The sequence below is a fragment of the Pristis pectinata genome, chromosome 5 (assembly GCF_009764475.1).
Source record: "Pristis pectinata isolate sPriPec2 chromosome 5, sPriPec2.1.pri, whole genome shotgun sequence".
NCBI lineage: Eukaryota > Metazoa > Chordata > Chondrichthyes > Rhinopristiformes > Pristidae > Pristis > Pristis pectinata.
The window spans coordinates 104,821,842-104,845,424 of NC_067409.1; the positions used below are offsets into that span (position 1 = coordinate 104,821,842).

The 23,583-nt window shown below is 41.7% G+C and overlaps 1 protein-coding gene across 3 annotated transcripts in view; it reads left to right on the forward strand.

Moving 5' to 3' along the window:
* The first annotated feature begins 22,029 nt into the window (after positions 1–22,029).
* The window catches only part of LOC127570729 (adenylate cyclase type 2-like), a 390,852-nt gene continuing 389,298 nt past the window's right edge, over positions 22,030–23,583 (forward strand). Inside the window, exons 1-2 of one of the 3 annotated variants that reach the window (XM_052016521.1) lie at positions 22,030–22,533; positions 22,588–23,471. The gene's annotated coding sequence lies outside the window, so the exon portion shown is untranslated. Of the gene's footprint in view, positions 23,472–23,583 lie in introns of all 3 variants that reach the window. The other 2 variants (XM_052016522.1, XM_052016520.1) reach the window with 2 other exon arrangements.

Genomic DNA, 23,583 nt, shown 5'->3' on the forward strand with positions numbered 1-23,583 from the left:
GTGCCGCACATGAGGCTGCTAAACAAAATAGGAGCCCATGGTATTACAGGAAGGGTACTGGCGTGGATAATTGGCTGACTGGCAGAAAGCAAGAAGTGAGAATAGAGGGCCTTTTCTGGTTGGCTGCCGGTGATTAGTGCTGTTCCACAGCGGTCAGTGTTGGGTCAGCTACTTTTCATGCTATATGTTAATGATTTGGATGACAGAATTGATGGCTTTGTGGCCAAGTTTGTGGATGATTCAAAGCTAGGTGAAGGGGCAGGTAGTGTTGAGGAAGCAGGGAGACTGCAGACAGACTTTGGATAGGTTGGGAGAGTGGGCAAAGAAGTGGCAGATGGAATACAGCATAGGGATGTGTGTGGTCATTTTGGTGGAAGGAGTAAAGGCGTAGACTATTTACTAAACAGAAAATTCAGAAATCGGAGGTGCAAAAGGACTTGGGAGTCCTGCTGCAGGATTCCCTAAAGGTTAACCTGCAGGTTGAGTCAGTAGTAAGGAAGGAAAATGCAATGTTAGCAATTATTTCGAGAGGACTAGAATATAAAAGGTGTAATGCTGAGGCGCTTAAGGTGTTGATCAGACCATATTTGGAGTACTGTGAGCAGTTTTGGGCCCCATATCTAAGGAAGGATGTGCTGGCATTGGAGAGGGTCCAGAGGAGGTTTACGAGAATGATCCAGAGATAAAAGGGTTAATGTATAAGGAGCGTTTGATGGCTCTGGGCCTGTACCTGCTGGAGTTTAGAAGGATGGGGGGGGGGGGGGGGACCTACCAAATATTGAAAGATTGGGTAGTGTGGACATGGAGAGGATGTTTCCAGTAGTGGGAGAGTCTAGGACCAGAGGGTACAGCCTCAGAATAGAAGGACATCTCTTTGGAACAGAGATGAGGAGGAATTTCTTTAGCCAGAGGGTGGTGAATCTATAGAATTCATTGTCACAGATGCTGTGGAGGCCAAGTCATTTGGGTATATTTAAAGCGCAGGTTGATAAGTTCTTGATTAGTTAAGGGTGGAAAAGGTTATGGGGAGAAGGCAGGAGAATTCACTGAGAGGAATAATAAATTAGCCATGATCGAATGGTGGAGCAGACTCAATGGGCCGAATGGCCTAATTCTGCTCCTCTGTTTTATGGTCTAAACCTGTCTGAGGATCAATGTGCTCCTTGTCCCAGGACAAGGTAAAAGCCAATACTTTTGTTGATAAGTACATTATGCCAGAGTCCACCTTTTCCTGCACTGGGATGATGTGAAAATGCTGCTAAAACTCTAATCATCCCTATTTTGCAATGACTTTTCATGACAATTTTTCAGTGTTTTAGTAATTAGATTCTGCAATTTATGCTCTTTGTAATTAGTGTCATTGCATTATGCCAAAATCTCTTGCATGAGATTTTAGGGATTTGTTACCATTGTTTCAAGAAATTACGTAATTTTTTGTAATCTCTGTTTTGTGAAAAGTGCAAATTATTGGGATAAAAACTGCTGACCACCACCACCCCCCCCCCCCAGTGGCAAAGATGCATATTTTACACCAGTTGAAATGAGAGATTATAGACTATTAGCCTAAATTGTTAAGTGGAGATGGAGAGACCTGCAAATGCTGGAATCTGAAGCAAAAAAAAGCTGCTGGAGCAACTCAGTTGGTCAGGTCCAGAAAAAGGGTCTCGACCAGAAACGTTTCCCTCCACAGATGCTGCCTGATCCACTGAGTTCCTCCAGCAGCTTGTTTCTTTGATCTATAACATTAACTGTTTTTTGCTTCACAGATGCTGTTTTGACCTGCTGCATATTTCCAGCATTTTCTGACTTTATTTCAGATTTCTCACTTCGGCAGTAATTTGCTTTTGGACTTTGCATGTCAATATTATGTTTGTAGGATATCCATGACACAGTTGATAGTGGGGAAAATACTTGAGAGAAATTTATATGCTGTTCTCAATGTCAAAATGTCCACAAGTTGGATTTAGAAGGAACTTTGGACATCTTAACAGTTGAAAGATGGTAGCTTTGGACGGCCCTTCAACATCACTGGGACATGGAGATGCATAATTAGATTTTCCACAATGGGAAGTAATTGTGCACAGCTACAGTCATTCAACAGAACATTTTTAAAATCTACTCCAGCATCCAAAACTTATTTGAAGCCTCCAAATGAGCTTCAGGAAATCAAAGATTTTCTGGGACATTGTTGTTAATTTTGATGATGACAGTTAATTTCTAACAGGATTAATTGGCTTTGGCATTTTCTAGGAAGTTCGCTTCATTTTGAAGGCTGCAGAAGTTTCTATACAATATACGATCCTTATTTCTTTTAGTAGAACAGAATTTTCCTGAAACATAATTGTGAATTTGTAACGAGTGCCATTATTGCTGGGTGAAATATTGTGATGGGGTGAAATATGCCATGAATTGTGAATTCTATAAAGTGCACTTCTCAAAAATGTGACCTACCCATCCATTTTGAGTAATTGCTTAAAAATGCACTGTACATACAAACTGAATTTGTGCAAAATTCAAACTATTTCGCAGAAGAAAGCTGAGAATTGAGATTTTATGCTGTTCTCATACCATCAACTTTGGAGGCTCAAAGGCAACAATTGAAATAATGGACTTCTGCAGGCAGTAAATTATTAGAGATTTGTTAAATTTGTCTATTTTTACTTTTCCTTTGTCTTTTTCTTTATCCAATCTTTTCCTTGCTTTCTTTGCATCTAATTTGACTTGATTTCACAATCTCATTCTCTGCTGTTTATTCTGTTTCTTCCTCTGCTTTAAATTTTAATTATTTAAGGTTTCATCATTTACCAAAATTGAAGATACCACACTGATACATATTTGCACTTTAAGTGAGTCATAGGATAAAGTAATTGAACTGGGGGGTGGGGGGGAGGGGGGAGCTGGGAGGAAAAATAAACCGTCCCAACACTTACCAGGAAATGTGGCACTTAGGTGTCCTGCATTTAAGAATGAATTGCCTTTCAAGAAAAGAACAAGACAATAAATATAGTAAATGAACAATGGTTAAATATCATGGATTCTGATTTTTAAGGAAATATTAGGAACTTATTTTTCTATTCAGTGTCTTGCACCTTAGATGCTTATCAGCTGTACTATTATGTTCAGCGCAGCTTTGGAGGAAATTTGCTACTGGAGGCTAGATCAAGCTTGGTAATCATCATCAGTATTGCCAAATGGAACTATATTTTGAGTAGTGTAAAACTTCCAGCTTATTACACTACAATTGTAGTGCTGATGAGAGATGAATGTTCTGTCAATTCTTCCTTCGGTATTGCACTGGAACATCAACCTGTTTACTGATCCAGTTTATATTGAGGATCCTAAGGCCACAAAAAATATAAATGTAAGATATCTTTATTAGGCACATTTACATCAAAACACATGGTGAAATGCATCTTTTGCGTAGAATGTTCTGGGGGCAGCCCGCAAGTGTCGCCACACCTCCAGTGCCAACATAGCATGCCGACAACATCCTAACCTGTACTACTTTGGAATGTGGGAGGAAACTAGACCACCCAGAGGAAACCCACACAGACACGGAGAACATACAAACTGCTTCCAGACAGCAGCCAGAATTGAACCTGGGTCACTGGTGCTGTAATAGCATTACACTGATTGAAGGATTTTCTGAATTACATGTGTGATTTTTTTTTTAACCACAATGCACCTAGTTAAATGTTCAGTCCATATACTTCATGTTTTCATGTATCAGTTGTTTTAAGACTATGGAATTATTTATTATGCCACTAACAAATTTTCATCTATAGGTGATTGAGTATGCAGAGGAACTATCCTCTTATGAATTGATCAATAATAGCATTACATCCACTGCCCATGAAATTGTTACATGGCACTGGTTCTTTCAGCTTTGTAGGAGTAAATTTGCTTACAATTTCTTGTGTGCATTTTTAGTGTTCACTGATTTGTGTTCCATTTCTTCCTTCTCTTTGCAATTTGAGTAAGGCCAAGGCTAGAATTTTACTTTCAGTGTAGATTTTTATGCCAGTTCTTGGGCAGTTTAGGTGCCACCTCTGGCAAACTGGCAGCAACAATGCGGGTAGTATGTTATGTTAATTGTTGGCAATCTACTATTATCATTAGCAATGGCTACCTTCCTACTTACCCATAATTTGTGCTACTAAAAGGGATCCTCTGGGGCTTGCAGGTTTGGTTTTGAAAGTTGAGTGTACATATTTTTTTCATTTCTATTAGAACCATAGAACACTACAGCACAGAAGACAGGCCATTCGGCCCTTCTATTCTTGCCAAACCATTATTCCGCTAGTCCCATTTACCTGCACCCAGTCCATAACCCTCCAGACCTCTCCTGTCCATGTATCTATCTAATTTATTCTTAAAGCTTGAGTGAGCCCGCATTTACTACATCAGATGGCAGCCCGTTCCACACTCCCACCACTCTTTGAGTGAAGAAGTTCCCCCTAACCCTTTCCCCTTTCAGCCTAAAGCCATGTCCTCTCCTACTTTTCTCCTAATCTAGGTGGAAAGAACCTACTTGCACTTACTCTATCAATACCCCTCAATTTTGTAAACCTCTATCAAATCTCCCCTCGTTCTTCTGCGCTCCAAGGAATAAAGTCCTAACCTGTTCAATCTTTCCCTGTAACTCAACTCCTGAAGACCCGGCAACATGCTAGTAAATCTCCTCTGCACTCTTTCAATCTTACTGATATCCTTCCTATAGTTAGGTGACCAGGACTGCACACAATACTCCAAATTTGGCCTCACCAATGTCTTATACAACCTCACTGTAACATCCCAATTCCTATACTCAATACTTTGATTTATGAATGCCAGGATGCCAAAAGCCTTTTTTTTTACAACCCTGTCTACCTGTGATGCCACTTTCAAGGAATTATGTATCTGAACTCCCAGATCCCTTTGTTCCTCGGCACTCCTCAGTGCCCTACCATTTACTGTGTATGTCCTACCTTAATTTGTCCTTCCAAAATGCAACACCTCACACTTGTCTGCATTAAATTCCATCTGCCATTTCTGGCCCATTCTTCCAGTTGGTTCAGATCCCCTTGCAAGTTTTGAAAGCCTTCCTTGCTGTCCACTACGCCTCCAATCTTGGTGTCATCAGCAAACTTGCTGATCCAATTTACCACATTATCATCTAGATCATTGATATAGACAACAATGGCCCCAGCACAGATCCCTGAGGCACACCACTAGTCACAGGCCTCCACTCTGAGAAACAATCATCCACTACCACTCTCTGTAAGAGACATTTGGAGTTTTGGAAGTTGTGAATGGGTGCAGTTGTTTATGGGAACAATTTTTACTGAGCTTATACCAACTCCATCTTTACATGGGTTTTTTGGTCACCAAATGATGGAAAAATGGGATACAAGTGGTGATGTGCTGGAAATGGAGGAGGATTCTGGATCACTAAAGAGCGCAATGGGTTTCTAAAGAGCAATTCTCCTAGTTTGACTTAGCAGAGGAGCAGTTTTCCTTGCCTCAGCTGTAGCCATAGAAGTGCTTTGCCGATGACAGCCAGTTTAACAGTTTAGCCCTTTTCAGAGGTATGTTGCAAACTTGTAGCACAGAGCTGCATTAAGTAGATTAGTCATTGTCTAGTTTCTTGAGATGGTGATTAGCAGGCAGAGTAAATGAGAGGGTTTTCCAGAATAGCAGATTTCTCAGTGGTGTAATACATCATTGATTTCACCAATATTATTATTGAGGGCTCCACATCAGAAATCTGAGATGTTCATGAAATGAAAAGGATATCATTCCATCAATGGATGGTTTATCTGCTACTATGATGTACAGGAAATAATGATCAACTCTGAATACCTGGGAGCAGTCACTACTTCTGCATAAATGCAGCCATCTGCTCTGCCATCTCACAGGGCAGCTACTTGGAGATGAGGATACCTGGTCAAAACTGGACTCCTCAGAGCTATGGATGTCCATGCACAAAATGGGAACATGATTACGAAAAGCCACAGTACTTCCCCCAACACAAGTTAGCAAATATTTGGCGTCCTTGGGGAGCATTTCCACTGAGTAGACTACTTGGATGGGCCTTCAGTCCAAAGGGGAATGAATGTGCTAACGTAATCTGTTGTATCCTTACTGACTTACTGATCATGCAGCTCGGTCCTTGCTGATGGTTGGTGATCAGTAATACCAGAATCGGAAGTGAAGGGAGGGAAAAGCTGACAGCAGGAGCCCTTTTCTGGTCATGCAGTTGGGGACAGACAGACTGTATTGCAATGCCAATGAAGAGAAGTTTGCAAAGAATCGGTCTCCTTCTGAGAGTGCAGTAGGCCATTGCCCTCATTCAAAAACGTCAGGACAGCACTCAGAATTTTATACAGTAAATGGCCAGAGCCCTTGGGAGCACTGATATGCAGCGGGATCTTGGGGTGCAAGTCCATAGCTTCCTGAAAGTGGCAACCCAAGTAGATAAGGTGGTAAATAAGGAGCATAGCATACTTGCCTTCATTGGTTGGGCTGTTCAGTGTAAAAGATAGGAAGTTGTGCTGCAGCTGTATAAAACTTTGGTCAGGCAACGTTTGGAGTATTGTGTGCAGTTCTGGTCACCACATTACAGGAAGGATTGGAGGCTATGGAGAAGGTGCAGAAGAGCTTTACCAGGATGTAGCCTGGATTAGAGAGGATCAGCTATAAGGAGAGTGGAAAAATTTAGATCATCTTCCCAAGAGCATCAGAGGCTGACGGGAGACCTGGTCAAAGTATATAAAATTATGAGAGGCGTGGACAGGGCCGACAGTTGGTCTTTATCCCAGGATGGAAATGTCAAATATCAGAGGGCATAGTCTTAAGGTGAGAGGTGGAAATTTTAAAGGAGATTTACATGACAAGTTTTTAAACACAGAGTGGTGGGTGCCTGGAATACCTGCTGGGGAGGTGGTAGAAGCAGCTGTGATAGCAACATTTTGGAGGCATTTAGACAAGCACATGAACAGGCAAGGAATGGAGAGGGATATGGACCATGTGGGCAGGTGTGCAGTTTAAATTGGCATCATGGTTAGCACAGATTGTGGGCTGAAGGGCCTGTTTCTGTGCTATGCAGTTCTATGCATTGGGCTGATAAATTTCAATTAACATAAATGCTACACGTGCCAGACATTGACCATGTCCAATCAGTGATGTTCAACGGCATTCAGACTGGAATTGAATTTAGGAGCCGAGAGGTAACGTTGCAGCTATATAGGACCCTGGTCAGACCCCACTTGGAGTACTGTGCTCAGTTCTGGTCACCTCACGACAGGAAGGATGCAGAAGCCATAGAAAGGGTGCAGAGGAGATCTACAAGGATGCTGCCTGGAATGCAGAGCATGCCTTATGAAAGCAGGTTGAGGGAACTCGGCCTTTTCTCCTTGGAGCGACGGAGGATGAGGGGGGACCTGATAGAGGTATATAAGATGATGAAAGGCATTGATCGGGTAGATAGTCAGAGGCTTTTCCCCAGGGCTGAAATGGTGGCCACAAGAGGACATAGGTTTAAGGTGCTGGGGAGAAAGTGTAGAGGAGATGTCAGGGGTAAGTTTTTTACTCGGTGAGTGCGTGGACTGGGCTGCCGGCAACGGTGGTGGAGGCGGATACAATAGGGTCTTTCAAGAGACTTTTGGATAGGTACATGGAGCTGAGAAAAATAGAGGGCTATGGGTAAGCCTAGTAATTTCTAAGGTAGGGACATGTTCGGCACAGCTTTGTAGGCTGAAGGGCCTGAATTGTGCTGTAGGTTTTCTATGTTTCTACAAATTGCATTGCTACAATTTACAAATATTTCTTTGTCAGCACTTGCTATCTTGTGACTTCTACCAGCAAGAGGACCAAATGGAACAGTCACAAGGGAACCCCAAAGCTTCCTGTTTCAGCTCTAAGTAACTAACAATCATGACTTGAAAATATATCTTTGTTCTTCCGTGGTTGCTGGATTAAAAACCCCATTCCTAATTGGCACTGTGGGAATTCCGTCATAAGAACCACTGCTGTGGCTCAAGGAGGCAGCTCTATAACCAGTCTGAGAATAATTAGGAATGACTGTTAACTCCCTGCTGTGCCAGTTATGTCCACATCCATGGGTGTATACAAGTAGAAGAACCAACTTCTTCATTCCACACAGTTCCCATTTGACCTTCCCTCTATTGTAGATCAGCAACTAATTTACCACAATAATTGACCACAGAACGAAAGCAAAATTACAAACCACATTCATGCATCTTACAGAAGATAAGCAACATACAAACAGCTAGTTGTCCTCCCACATATTGTGTGCCTCTGCCTGCGTTACTGCAGTGGCTGTAACACACGTGCTGGAAGCCTGACCACTTGCAAGGCAGAGAGCAGCAAGTGGTTCTGCAGTACAACTTCAAGCAGTCTGGATTCAGACCATGCTGTCTCACTATGAATGGTGGAAGTCTGAGCTGGGTGGCATCACGTGGGTTTCCTTCAAATGCACCGGTTTCCTTCCACATCCCAATGAAGTGTGGGTGAGTAGGTCAATTGGCCACTGCAGATTGTCCCCATTGAGCAGGTGAGTGGCACAATCTGGGGGAAATTGATGAGAATGCGGGGAGAATAAAAAATGGGATTAATGTAATGGGTGGCCGATGGTCGGTGCAGACACAATGGGCTGAAGGGGCTGTTTCTGTGCCTTATGGCTCTGTGCTTGTATAGTGCTGGCAGAGCCCAGTGATAAGGTTAGAAATTATGTCATGGTGAGCTAGGACCACCAATCTGTCCTCAGAACCTCCAGCGCTTCTGGACATCATCTAAGCAATCGTAGTAATCTGTTGTGGGATGGTTGCAAGGGAGCTGATACACTTTCAAAGTCCTTTTGATCAAGGGAATCTAGAGTAATGATGCCAGCAGTCTGAGCATGTGCAGTAGTCAGTTAAAGTTGGCTTCAGCACTTGGACATTGAATAGTTTTTCTTTGTCCTGCAGTGGAAGCTGGGACATTGGTCCTTGCCCTGTTTGGATCCCAAGTGTTGTAATGGAGATGGACCACTTTCATACAGTGTTTAGGTTTCGTGCAAAGTCATGTCAGATTACCACGTGATTTCTTGCTCCTTGACATTTCAAACGTGCTCTCCACTAGGCCGGATGATACATCAAGAGAGTCTGCCTGGTTAAAAACAATTGTAATGATTGCTAATAGTATTTGGTGCTTTCTGTGTTGTGGTTGGTAATAACTAAACATTTAAAATCCTTCCAGATCTCAAGTGTGGCTTATTTTCAAAATGCAAGGAAATGCCAGCCCATGGTGGGTGCTTGCTTCCACACAATATCTGTGTGCAGTCAGGACAGGAGTTATTATAATTTGAAATGATTTCATCAAAATAAATTGTGTATCACTTGTCACTCTATCCCTTTGACCACCTTATGTTTGGACTGTAGAAAGATTTTTTTTAAACTATTGTGTGAAATCATTACCTAATATTTTTACAGATCGTATCAGAGTCAATACTCTGTCCAAAATGTGCCCAAAGTACTTTTGTGTGTAATTGAATAATGGCAGCCTAGTTTATGTGACGTACTGAACATTTCCAAACAGATATTTAATGTGGAGATCTTTCCAACAAACATTTCTTCCATTGATGTTACTAGACTAGTAATAGGTGATGATTGAGAGCAGGAGGGCGCTGCTGTGAGTAGGGGGGAAATGGGGTTGTTCTGAGAGCCAACATAGACTCAATAGGCTAAATAGCTGCCTTTTATGTAATAAGAAAATATGAGCAGTAATCCAAAGGCCAGTCGCAGTGGTCCAGAGACACAAGTTTAATGCATTTGGGAATTTAAATTTAGTTAATAAAATGAATCTGGAATTAAAAGCTAGCATCACTTGTGCTGACCATGAATCTACAAACTGTTGTGTAAACCTGTTGTCAGGAGTGGAAATCTGTCATTCTTACTCAGTCTGGTCTAAATCTCACTCAAGACCCACAGCAATGTGGTTGACGGCCAGTTACTTTCTAATATAGCTCAGAAGGTCTCTCAGTTCAAGGCTAATTTGGGATGCCCCTTCCGTGTCAATGTTGTTCACATCATATGAAGGAATGAAATAGCATTTGTGGATTGAAACTAATCGTAAAATTCCCTAGAAAGGAAATTAAATGCTGCAAGGCATCCATCTTGTCCTGAAAGAATTACTTTAGGATTATTAAGGCGGATATAAACTGAAATGAATAAGCTCAGCCTGTATGGAAGTATATCCATCATTTGACAATCAATCTTTGCGCTGCTGCACTAAATTCATGAACAATTATGATGCCACTTCGAGCTAATCAAATACATGCAAATTTTAGAGCAACATCAGAATTTATTTGGACATTTTCAGAAATAATGGGTTTATTAATGAAAACATACTTGGTATTGCTACTCATTTTTTCTTGTGACAAGTATTAGGCCCGATCCTGTGTTTCCCCAAAATTGCAGGCTAATAGCTCTTGGGCTACAATATTTTTCTAAGGCCCCAAGCACAGTCTTCCATTGGGACCCATACTCTGTGTCAAGGGGCTGTTTCATCAAAGACAGCCTGCTGATTCACAGAATGGCTCTGACAACTGGTGAGATCTCAACCTCAGATTCGGTGATTGTTATAGCTTTCATTGTTAGTCAGTTTAGGAGCATACCTTCTATGGGTATGTCCGAGAGATTGCAGACTGCAGAAAATAAAATTCTAATCTTGCAGATGCTCTACACCCTTTGTGGATGCCAAGTTTTGAGCTGTCACGTTCTGAATCTGTTCCATTTAGCACATAATTTCCTCAGTGTGAAGACAATGCCTCATCTCCGCAATTATTGTCTTTGACCTTTAGAAACCCTTGGGATGTATGAAAAAATAAAAAAATGTCATTAAACATTTAAAAGAGATTATTTCACTTACTTTTAAAACACTCAAAATAAATGCACACATCCACTTAAACTTAAAAAAAATTAAAAGTAACTTAACTAAATAATAAAGTAAGCTTTACTTACCATTGTCCTGGCAATTGATGCTTCCTGTTCATTTTAATGGGGACGACCATGCTTTAACCTAGTGAAGGTTCTGCAGGCAGAGATCCCAACCTGCCCCTTTGGTCGTCATGAAGAGTCCATGAAGAGTGAAGCAGCACAGAGGCAGCTGCCAGTACAACTGACAGGGTGGAAGGTGCCACGGGTTGTTCAAGCTCAGTGATTGACACTGGGACTTCCACGGGGAAGTGTAAATACGTCTCTGCACTTTGGTGATCATGTGGACTGGAGACTGGTCTCAGGAGGAATTTGAAATGAATCATCTGCTGGAGATCATTGAAGATGCCTCAAGCTTGCACGCTCTCAGTTGTTCTCAGAACTTCCTCCTCCCATTAGTTATTTATTTGTTCACGACCCAAAATCAAATGTGACAGGATGCTGGTTCTAATCTATTGGTTGTAGGGTTATTTAGCTCTGATTATAGCACACTTTTTTTTCTGATAATAATGTGTAGTTGTGTGATGTAGTTTCACTAGATTTGCATTTCATTTTTAGGTAATGCCTGTCACTGTTCCTGGCCTGCTGCTCTGCGTCTTTATCGAACCCTTGATTTTTTTTTTCCCTGGCTGGATGGTAATGGTGGAATAAGTGATATATTGTACTGGATTGTTGGTGGGATAAAATTATAATGTGGCTCATGTCCCACAGCACATTATGAATGCTCAACTTTTGCCTTATTTGTTCTGAATCTACCCCATTTAGCACGCAATATCCCCAGTGTGAAGGGAGAACCTCTTTTCTGCAGTTATTGTGCACTTGTCAGTTCCACCACTACTGTCATGGACACAAGCATTTGCAAAAAGTAGATCGGTGAGAATGAGATCACATTGGCTTCTCCCTCGCATTTCACAAAACACCTTCCAAGTGCCTGGTTTAGGTTTCTCTGAACCATTGAAGATGGACATTGAGGTCCCACCCAGAGTAAACTCTGTGCCTTTTTTTATCCCCAATGCTTCTTCCAAGTGATTCAATAAGCAGGAGTACTGAATCATCAGCTGAAGGAGTACAATAAGTGGTAATCACATGAAGATATCTTGCTTTATTTGACTAGATACTATGTCCCCTCATGGGGCCCAGAATAAAGGGTCCTTGAATCTAAAACTCCGTTCCACCACTTCAAGATATATCCTTCCAGTGGGATAGTCCTTTTTCAGACACTGTAACTGCAGAGTCTGCGATATCAGCTGAAGAGTATGATTCTGTGCTTAGGACAACGTCAGCTGTGCTTAACTCATCTAATGAGCAGTTCTCCAGTTTTGGCACGTGGCTTCAGATGTTTAGAAAGAGAACTGGGCTGGTTGTGCCTTTGTCTGGTTTGATTAGAAATACCAAGTGGTTTTAGTCTTATTACAATGTGCTGAATGGAGTAAAAATGCAAAGGGAACAGCAAGTTAATCTTAGTACATCTGTGTCTGTGCAGATCAAATGCATGTGTGCAGTGAAACGCAGAACTCCCAGACGTGCTGAAGACAAAAAAAAGTATGGAAGGGAAGTACATAGGTACAGTTCTCAATGAATATTTTGTATCTGTTCTTCACAGAAGAAAGATGTGAAGTTATGATTAAGCAAAAAGAATGTGAAATCTTAGATGTGATTAAAAACAGGGAAGATGTATTGCAAGGTTTAGAATCTTTAAAAGTAGATAACTTACCAGGTAGAGATAAAATCCAGAGCAGGCTGTTGAAAGAAGCAAAAGGGGGATAATGGAGGCTCCGTCATGTTCCAATCCTTCTGGCTACAAGCTTGGTGCCAGAGGACTGGAAGATTGTTAACATGGTACCATTCTTTAGCAATGGAGAGAGGGATAGATCAACTGATTACAGACCAGACAACCCAACCTCAGTCATAGGAAATTTATTGGAAGCAACTCTGAGGCACACTGTGGATTTTTTAAGGAAAGGTCTGATGTGTAATTGAATTTTTTGAGTCTAATGAGGAGGGTCAATGAGGGGGGCATATTTAATGATGGACAGGAATTTTAGCATTGTGGTAAGTCCAACATGGCAGACTGATCAAAATAAAAACTTCCATGAGACCTAAGGAAAATGCAAAACTGACAGGAAACAAAGGGTACAGAGAAGTAATGAGTTAAACTTTCATTTTCTATTTTCAATGTTTTAATAATTTAATGTTGTGCACAGCAATCTTTGAAATGACTAAAACTCCAGAGACCACAGAGATATTTTTCAACATCCAAAACTGGCTCTTGGCATGATGTATATTTCAAAGATTTCTGCTGAAAATATAACACCTTTACTTTTGTTCAATGGCATAAAATGTAAGATTTGTTGATTAAAATTCAATTCAGTTAAGTGGTGGACTTGAACAATCATGTAACAGGAAAATAAATAATTTGCAAAAGTAGGCGTAGCAAGATGTGACACTGTTGTTCAGAGTAAAGTCATTCTGGATTGACTATTGTTAGAATAGAAAACTTGGTGATTTACAATTTTTTGCAATTGGCCAAGAAAAATGATAGTATTCATGGTGACCTTGAAAAATAAAGCTTCAAATACGGTAAGTACTTTGTAAAATTCCAGGAAATATCTTTCATTACCTACCACTCTGCTGGAAAGATTTGCTGTATTTACTGTGGACATACACAATACATTTTCTTAGCTTAAACTTTCACTGAGTTAACCTCTGAGTGTGATGCCATCCACCAAACCCTCACCCCCACCCCCCCCCCCCCCCCCCCCCCAGTCCCATGGGTATACAGTCAGATATTCCTACTGATGCCATTGATGATCTCGGAAAGCAATGCATGTTGCTGCTATATAAGATGAAAATTTATTCAATTTTACTAATCCTCATTACTGTTGCTTTAAAATTATGCCACATTTCCTATGCTTTGTAGTTCAAGTCTATTTGCCAAAGACTAAAATGACCTTATTATTATCCGAAGAGACTTCTCAAATTTTGACCAAACCTTTTGTAATAGAACCATATTGGATGACCCATTGATTGGTCTGCTGCTGAGCTTAAGAAAATGAGGATGTTAGCAAAGGACGTTAATAGTGGGCATGGCTTCTCCCAGTCAGGGTCAATCAGGTCTTCCGAATGGGAATGGGATAGACACCGGAGGGGAAAATAATTTTCAAAGCTATGGGGAAAGAATGGCATAATGGGACTGACTGTATTGCTCTACACAGAGCCAGCATGGACTTGATGGTCTTTATGTAGCAGAGTAGAATGAGGGACGAGGTCCTGCAACTTTAATGTGGAAAATTAGGTACCAGATTAAGAAGCAGGAATTCTAAGGCTGTAATCTCTGGTTTAGTTTCAGGTCCACGTGCCACTGAATATAGGAAAAGGAGGATGGGGCAGATGAATGTGTGACTAAAGAGATGGTGTAAGTGAAATGGATTTGAATTTCTGAATCACTGGGAGCAATTCTGAGAAAGGTGGGACCTATGTAAACCAGCCGGGATGAACCTGAACTAGAACAGGTCCCACTATCCTTGTGGGGAGGTTTGGTGGTGCAGTTGTGGAGGATTTAAACTAATTTGACTGGGGAATGGGGCACAGAATAGGAATACAGTAGGAGATGAGGCATAGCCAGATATAGAAGGAAAACTAAGTAGGTTACTCAGTCCAGTAGGCATAATGTGCATAGACTTGATAAGGCACTTGTGAAGAATACAAGGCTAGATTGCACCTATTTTGATGCAAAGAGTCTGACAAGTAAAACATGAACTGAGAGTGTTGATTAATACATGGGAATATGATGTTGTTGTTAGATGTGGTTGAAAGAATGGGCAGGAAACTAGAAACTCAGCATTTCAGGGTACAGAATCGTAAGGTGTGATGGGGTGGGAGATGTAAAAGAGGAGAAGGCAGTGCAATATTAATCAGGAGTCCATTACCGCAGTAAGTAGGGAGGATATCCTGGAAGGTTCTTCAAATGGATGGAGCTTAAAACATAAAACAGGGGGCAATCACTTTTCTGGAGTTGTTCTACAGGCCTCAAACAATTAGCATGAGATAGAGGCAGATATTTATAGGCGAATTGCAGGTATGTGTAAAAATAATTAAAATAATTTGACGATATTAGTAGGAGATTTCAACTTCTTCAATATTAACTGGGATCACCTCAGTGTGAAAGGCTGAGAGGGAGCAGAATTTTTAAAGCACACCTAAGATAGCTTTTCGTGCTACAGGAGAAAGGACGGTACTGGACTTGATCTTTGGGCTAATGTTTGGAATGTCAGTGGGAGACTATTTTAAAGATAGTTTTATTCAGAGAAACCAGAAACTAAGTCCCAAATTGGGAGAATTGACTGGAATATGATAAAACAGCACCTGGCCAAAGTCAACTGGGAGCAGCTAGTTGCAGGTGCGTCCAGATGTGACTAGTGGGAGTTATTCCAGAAAAGGAAATAGTAGGACTCAGAGCCAACAATTATTCCCACAATAAGTAAGGCCACCATGTCCCAGGAACCCTGGCTGCCAAGGAATATTGAGGGTTGGAAAAAAAAAGAGGTGGATTGTGGAAGGTTTAGAGAAACAAAATAAAACAGGAAAGGCCCCATGGGAGTATTGAAAGTGAAGGGGCGTGCTTAGAACAATAATTAGGAGGGCAAAGAAGGGACAGGATTTATCACTGGCATGCAAGATTAAGGGAAAATCTGAAAGTTTTTTTTAAATAAATATATTAAGGGCAAGAAGGTAAGCAGCAAAGTCTTAGGTCCACTTGGGACCAAAGAGATACCTGTGAGTAGAGCTGGAGGATAAGGGCTAGGTTGTAAATGAATACTTCTCATCCTTATTCACTATGGTGAGGGACTTTGTAGTTGAAGAATTCAAGGAGAGAATGGAGGAATTTTAGAACAAAATTCCATTTAAAAAAAGATATTATGCATCTTAGCAGGACTAACAATTGATAAAACCATAGGAACTGATGAGATGCATCTCGGGCTGCTGAAGGAAGCAAGGGAGCAGATTGCTGGGGTTCTTACAGAAATCTTCAAATCTCTCTTTCCATAGAAGAGGTGCCAAATGACTGGAGGACAGCAAATGCGATACATTTATTCAAGAAGAGCAGCAGGAATAAGCCAGATAATTACAGGATGACAAGCCTAATATCAAGGGTATGGAACATATTAGAAAAATTCTGAAGAATAGAATTCATCTAGACTTAAAAGAGCTGGGATTAGTCAAGACTAGTTTGTTTGGCTTTGAGAGGAGATCCAATCTGACTAAATTGAATTTTCTGATGAGTTGACTAAGTGTAACAATGTGAATGGTTGGGTTGATGGACTTCAGCAATGCCTTTGATGAGGTCCCACATGTGAGACTTGTCCAAAAGATAAGAGCCCATGGAATCCAGGGCAATTTCACAAATTGCATCCAAAGTTGGATAGGTGATAGGAGTCGGAAGGCGATGGCTAAGGGTTGTTTCTGCAATTGAAAGCCTGTGACCAGCAGTGAACCATAGGGATTGGTGGTGGGACCTTGTTGGTTGTTATGTACCCGAGCAATCTGAATGTGAAGGTGGGAGGTGCGATTAGTAAGTCCATAGATAACTGCAAAATTGGTTGTGTTGTTGATAGGAGGGTAGCTTTTGGCCTTAGACTGATATTGATGAGTTGATACATGGGAAGAGTCATGGCAGATGGAATTTAATCCTGAAAAATGTGAGGTGATGCACTCTGGGAGAACTAATAAGATCAGGATATATAGAATAAATGCTAGGACCCAAGGAAGTACTGAAGAGTGGAAGGATCTCAGTGTTTATGTCAAAGTATCCCTGAAGGTGGCAGCACGGGTAGAAAAGGTGGCATACAGAATATTTGTCTTCGTTAGCCAGGGCAGAGAACTTAAGAACAGGAAAGTTATGGTACAAGTATGTAAAACATTAGTTAGGCCATGCTGGAGTATTGTGGGCAGTTCTAGTTGCCACACTAGAGGAAGCACGTAAGGGGGTGTTGAGGAAATTTGCCAGGATGGAGAGCTTCAGCTACGAGGAGAGACTGGATAGGCTGGTCTGGTTTTCCTTGGAGCAGAGCAGGCTGAGGGGGATGTGATAGATGTGTACAAAATTATGAGGAGCATAGATAGGGTAGATAAAAACTTTTCCCTCTCACCAGAGTTATCTAAAACCACAGGATAAAGGTTTAAAGTAAGGGGTAGGAGATTTAGAAGGGATTGCAAGGAAGAATTTTTTTTTACCCAAAAGGTGGTTGAAATCTGGAATGCATTGCCTGAGTTGCTGGTGGACACAGGTACTCTCACAGTATTTAAGAATGATTTAGATGAGTACTTGAAATGTCATAGCAATGAAGTTTTGGAATATGGCAGAGGTACTGTGACCACTTTGATCATTTTGCACTAAAATGGGCTTTGTTTTTTTGAAATTATGTTCTTTCTTGTAAAAATTGTGGATAATTTATGTTTAATTTATGTTTTTCTTGTGAATGCTGCTTATATGATGCTATGTGCCTGTGATACTGCTGTAAGTAAGATTTTCATTGCACCTGTGCACATGTGTACTTGTACATGTGACAATAAACTCGACTTTGACTTTTGATAGGTACTTGATAGCTGGCATGGACATGGTGAGCTGAAAAGACTGTTTCCAAACTGTTTGTTTCTGACTCTATAATGACTCTGTGATTCTGGAGCTTGTGTCAGTACTGATGATGATTCCTCTGAAGATCTCATAAATCTTAAAAGAATATCCCCCTAGGAAGAGATGAACTAATGAACTGTTTTTGGTAAGTGCAGCATATTTAAGGAGTGAGGGACATGCTAGAGCATTTTGAAGCAGTCACCTTTTGGAAAAGGGGAGAGCTGGGAGGTACATTTTATCAGGGAGATGGAGGAAGATAAAGTTGCACAGCAGAAACTTCTGGCAGAAGGGGAAATTTGAAAACAGTCTCTCAGTGGAAGTGGGTGTGAGGAAATATTAGAAGTATTAGGGGGCAGGCTTCAAACTAGGCCAAGAGAGGGAATGGGTGTCAATCTCTGCAGAGGCTAGAAGGAGGCCACAATGGACAAAAGGGAGCCTGAGGGTCCATGGGATCATCCATTTCTGGGCCACAAGGAGTGCTGTCAAATGCACATACTTTCTGGAACTGACAGTTCCTGCCTTTATTTTACTGATGGGTTTTCTAAATCCTTGGAAACTGGATGGGCAAATGTTGCATTTGAATTTGGTTTTCAATGGGGGCTTGATTTTTGTCTGGTTGGTAACTATGCGTCTCACGTCTCCAAGACTGGATATTCATACAATACACTATTTGCTACCATACAAACTTGTGTGTGCGTGCATCATGTCGGTGATGTGTATTCTCTATCCATAGCATTTAACGGACCCAGTTGCTCCCACCATATAGCCTTTAGGGGATCAGGAATGGCTGGGAGCAGAAAGAGTGTTGGGTGGACGGTTGTGAATACTGAGGCAATGGCTTCCAGTAAGTTATAGAAAACATTTAAAATTTGAACCTGACCACTTGTATCACAAGGATACAGTGAACAGATGATAACTTGTACTCTTCTACACTTAAGTTTGTTGTTTAAATGTGGGTTTAACCTACCTACTTTTGCATTGAATTCGCTTGCTTTGAATGAGTTATGGCTTGGAACCATCTGAATGTCCTCTTGAATGGGATTCTTTTTAGGTGTGCACTCCAAAAAGGGATTGTAATATTCACTGAAATATTTTAGTGCAAACCATTTTTTGCTGCTGAACATAAATGGTAATATTCATAATCCTACACAAAACATGTTTAGTCCATCAACTTATCGTCTTATGATAGTCAAACCCAAACTGTTGTGTGTCTTTAAGTCTTCCTGCGGAAAGATGGTGCTTTGTTGTGATGCTCCTTTATATCTGCTCTGCCACTCACGAATTCACCAGGGATGCTGCTGAAACTAAACAAAGGGCCACAAACCACTCTGTGCAGTTTTATGGATTCCCTTCAAAGCTGTGCCTTAATGTATTTTAGTACTGTTGAGATTATGCTATTCACAAATCTTATTGTGCTTAATTCAGTTTGCAGCTGCATGTAACGTTTCAGCAGTCTGGATATCTATGATGCAGCGTGGCTTCCCTTCAAGGCATTTCCATTGTCATCAGCACAACCTGCCCTTCAGTTAAAACTGCCTTTGAAAACTACTGCTACCTGAACTGAGTTTGTTTTCTCAGTCCTAGCTGATACAACACATGCAAATCAATGTCTGCTGATACCTTAAGATCTCTGTGGTACCTCAACAACTATTTGAGTACAGCAGAGGTCTGGTAAGTGAAGAAGTAGAGACCCTAAAAAGTACATGCTAAACATCTTCGAATGGCCAGGAGGAAAAGGCCCACAGGGAAAGTATGCATGTCCTGTACTAGACTTACAAAACACTCTTCTGAGTTCTGTCGCAGTAAGACATTATCAGGTGAATGGTGGAAGAGATTCAAGGATGTTCTTGAAAAAGTTTAACAGCCAGACTGACATATGAGAATCCCTGGCAAGTTACTGCTCAAACCAGAAAGTAAGGTTTCAAGAAGGCACTCAGAACCTCATCATGGCCTCATCTGCCTCTTCTTCTGTAATCTCCAGCCTTACAAACCTCTGCAATAGCTGGGCTCCTCTTATCACTGTCTCTTGAGCATCTTCATTTTTATTCTCTCTACCATTGGCCAGCTCTAGAATTAACCCTCTAAAACTCTCTGCTTCCTTGAAACCAAATATGTTGTCCATGCTCACCTAGCATATCTTTAAGTTCCCATATTAAATTATGTGGCAGGAGCACACAGAAGCCCATCATAAGCAGTGGGAGGAGTGAACTGCCTCCTTAGCAACCCACTTTCCTGTCCCACCAAGCACATCCTGTTCCATCTGTGGCAGAGTCTGCAGTACCCACACTGCTCTCATTGGTCATCTCAGAATCCACAGAAATGGAGTGGAAGCAAATCATCTTTGATGCCCAGGGACCACCTAAGAAGTTGTTCTCATCTGTGAATTATTTGAGTAGCCAGAGACAGCATTTTATCCCCACTTTGAGCAGAGTGGGCTGTGTAACTAAAGTCCTGGAACTAAAATTCGTCACATTTGTATCACATTAAGACCACAGCCATTAATAGAAGAAGGTTACATGTAACTCTCTGTGACAAGCTATGCCAACCATGAATAATTTAAAATTCATACTGCATAAATTGGTACTGAGAGGATCTTGGCAGAAATTATGAGCTTAGCTTCAACATAATCTTATTTTCCCTAATCTTGTTCACCTCTTTACTTTGAGGTATTGCTCTGCCAGCAGTTTTCTCTGCATTGACTCTATTCTGGCATGCTGGGCTTAATTTGATGAAATTGTAAAATGACCTCATTAGTTAGTTGGCTGGTAAACAACAACATGTTTAAGATTCTTAAACAATAAGATGTGCATAAAGAGACTGTATAAAGACACAAGAAAACATTGTTACAGATGGTATTAAAAAGCTTCCAAAATCTCATTAGGAAAGTCGTGTAAAACTACCAATATTGTTTCAATTAAATCTTTGCAAAGATAAACTGGTACATGCCAGATTTTTGATTCAGTCCAACCTAAGAAAACAGAATCCTCGGTTAATGGTATGTGTTTCAGACTTTCTCATCATGGCTTTACCTGCCGTCTTCTCTATAATCTCCACCCTTAAACCTTCTGCAATATCTGGGTTTCTCTAATTACTGTCCCATGAGCATTTTTGCTCCCTCCCTACTTCTGTGAATTCCTCCAACCATATCACATTGATGCCTCTAAGTCTGGGCTATGAAATGCCACTGTCTGGCTTTAAGCCTTTCTGGACCTTTACCTCTGGAATTATCACACATTCTCTCCACTTATAAGTTGCTTCTTAAAATTTCTTTTGGTTCAATATTTTAATTGCTGCTCTTAATATCTGCCTTCTGCTCAAAAGAATGTTTGTCTAAATTACATCTGTGTAGAATAGACTATTTCTTTCTAAGTTAAAGGTGTTAAATAAATTTGTTGCTGAGGGTAACAGATTGTATTTATATATAAAGTGTAAAATGAGGAGAGCATTTTAAATGAAAGATACCTTTCTGATAGACCTATTGGAGAGCATATCAGATTAATGTAAGTAATAAACTGAACAGAGGGCTGGCTCAGGCATGGTGAAAGTGTGACTTTTTCCAAACTCATTGATATGAAACAAATATAATTTCGCTGCTGGATTGTATGAATACTGAAGGATATTTTAATCCCTCTCCCCCACAGAATCTGAACCATAACCTGTCCTGTCCTGGACTTGCCCTCTTTGATTTTGACAAAGATGGAAGGAGTGGAAACCTGCATGTTTCCAAGTGCCAGTTTTATTATTTAATCATCAATGAGGCTGCATGCCTCAGATTCATTCTCTATTTTAATTTTAATGCTGGCTGGGTGTACTTTTCAGGTCTTTGTAAACCTCGCAGCTAAAGAGAGGCAAGTGCTCTCACTGGCTTACCAAAGAACCCTGTTAACCTCTCCAACCATCAGACCACATGCAACCCCAACACTCAACATGATCCAACACCTTCCCAATATTCTCTGCAGACTAAACTCCCCTGCTGTCGTTGCACCCACCCATCTAACATGTCCTTCTTGTCTCCTATGTTTCTTTACATCCTCAGCTGTGGCCTCTTTCAACTTCTGCTCGATTCTGCTCACTTGATGTTCCCATCCCCCGTGAGCTTTCCAGTCTCCACATCAAAGACTGCAATGTTGCCCTGCTGTTAAATTTGTTAAGATCTGAGGGAAATCAATTTTTCCAATTTTCCCAACTGCAAAACTGCACCTCAAACATATTCCCCAACTTCCCATTGACATTCGTGTCATGAAGCCTGTTTGTAGAAGGATTATATTTTCCCACATGTGCAGCTGCTTATTGTGTGGAGAGTGCACCCAAAGCCACAATATTAGTTCAACCAATTTATTGTGTTTCATTGTGAATTATAATTAATCACGTTGTATTTTTATAAATGAAGAAAATATTTTGCAAAATACCTTTCCACGAAGCTTGTCTCTGTTTATATTAGGAAAGATGTAAATGTTTGGTTACACTCGATCATCATGCAACTCTGATACCAACTGTGTTGCTCCCGAGCACAACTGCATTTCAATAGACAAGATGCAATTTATCAGCAGTAAACAGAGCTGAGCAATGAATAGTGCCAGTGATTGTTTATAAAAGCTGTCAGCTGCAAAGCTCCTGACAACCTGATCTCACCAAAGAGGGTGACGAGTCAACAATAGGGTTTGCGAACGGCTTTGGGAAATGTAATCAGTGATTTGGCAGTGGATTAAGAATTGCCCGAATTACACATCACACGGATGAGAAAACACATTAACCTGATTCCATCCTACTCCCCAATGCTTTCTTGTCCATTTGCCAGCTAACAGGAAAACTGGGGGTGTGCAGCTGCCCTTTACCAAGCTTGGGCGACTGCTGGGTGGATGGGACCAGGGTCAGTTTGGTGGACAGGTGCGGTCTGGGTCAGTTTGGTGGACAGGTGCGGTCTGGGTCAGTTTGTGGACAGGTGCGGTCCGGGTTGATTGGTGGACAGGTGCAGTCCAGGTCAGTTTGTGGACAGGTGCGGTCCGGGTTGATTGGTGGACAGGTGCAGTCCAGGTCAGTTTGTGGACAGGTGCGGCCAGGGTCAGTTTGATGGACAGGTGCGGTCTGGGTCAGTTGGTGGACTGGTGCAGTTCGGGTCGGTTGGTGGACAGGTGCGGTCTGGGTCGGTTGATGAACAAGTGTGGTTTGAGTCAGTTGGTGGCCTGGTGCAGTTAGAATCAGTTGGTGACCAGGTGCATTTGTGGTCAGTTGATGACCAGGTGCAGTTAGAGTCATTTGCTGGACAGGGTCAGTTGTTGGCCAGGTGCGGTCAGGGTCAGTCGATGGCCAGGTGCGGTCGGGGTCATTTGCTGGACAGGGTCAGTTGGTGACCAGGTGCATTTGGGATCAGTTGGTGACCAGGTGCAGTTAGTCATTTGCTGGACAGGGTCAGTTGTTGGCCGGGTGTGATTAGGGTCAGTTGGTGACTGTTGGGTGAGCTCCTTCTGTCTTGCCTCACACCAACGTTATCTGAAGAGCCGCCTGTGTCAAAAGCCGGGGTGTGGATGTCGCGGCTCCCAAGTCTGAGAGAGCGAGAAGAGAGAGCCAGTGCTCCCAGTTGTACTGTCAAAGATCTCACTGTGCTGAAGGCGAGCCGGCAGCGCCTGCCACCACACGCAAACTGAGCTCAAAGCTCGGCTGGTTTAAAGAACTAAAGCGGGAGAGGAGCGGCACATTCAGCAGAGGCGTGGAGGGTGTCGAGTTGTTATTGTGTAGCGGGGTGAGGATCAGAGAGGATGAGCCGGTGGCTGAAGGACATCCCTTCACCCCGGGCACCAGCGGTACACACACCGCAGCCGGCCGGCGCAGCCCAGGACACAACGCGCCCACTCTGAAGACAATCCGTGAGTAGTGCAATATTTTCTCCCAGCCAGGGATCAGTATTGGGCTGAGAAATATCTACTGCAAACTGCAGCCCTGGCGTCTTTTGTGGGAAGTTAAAACGAATGGTTTCAC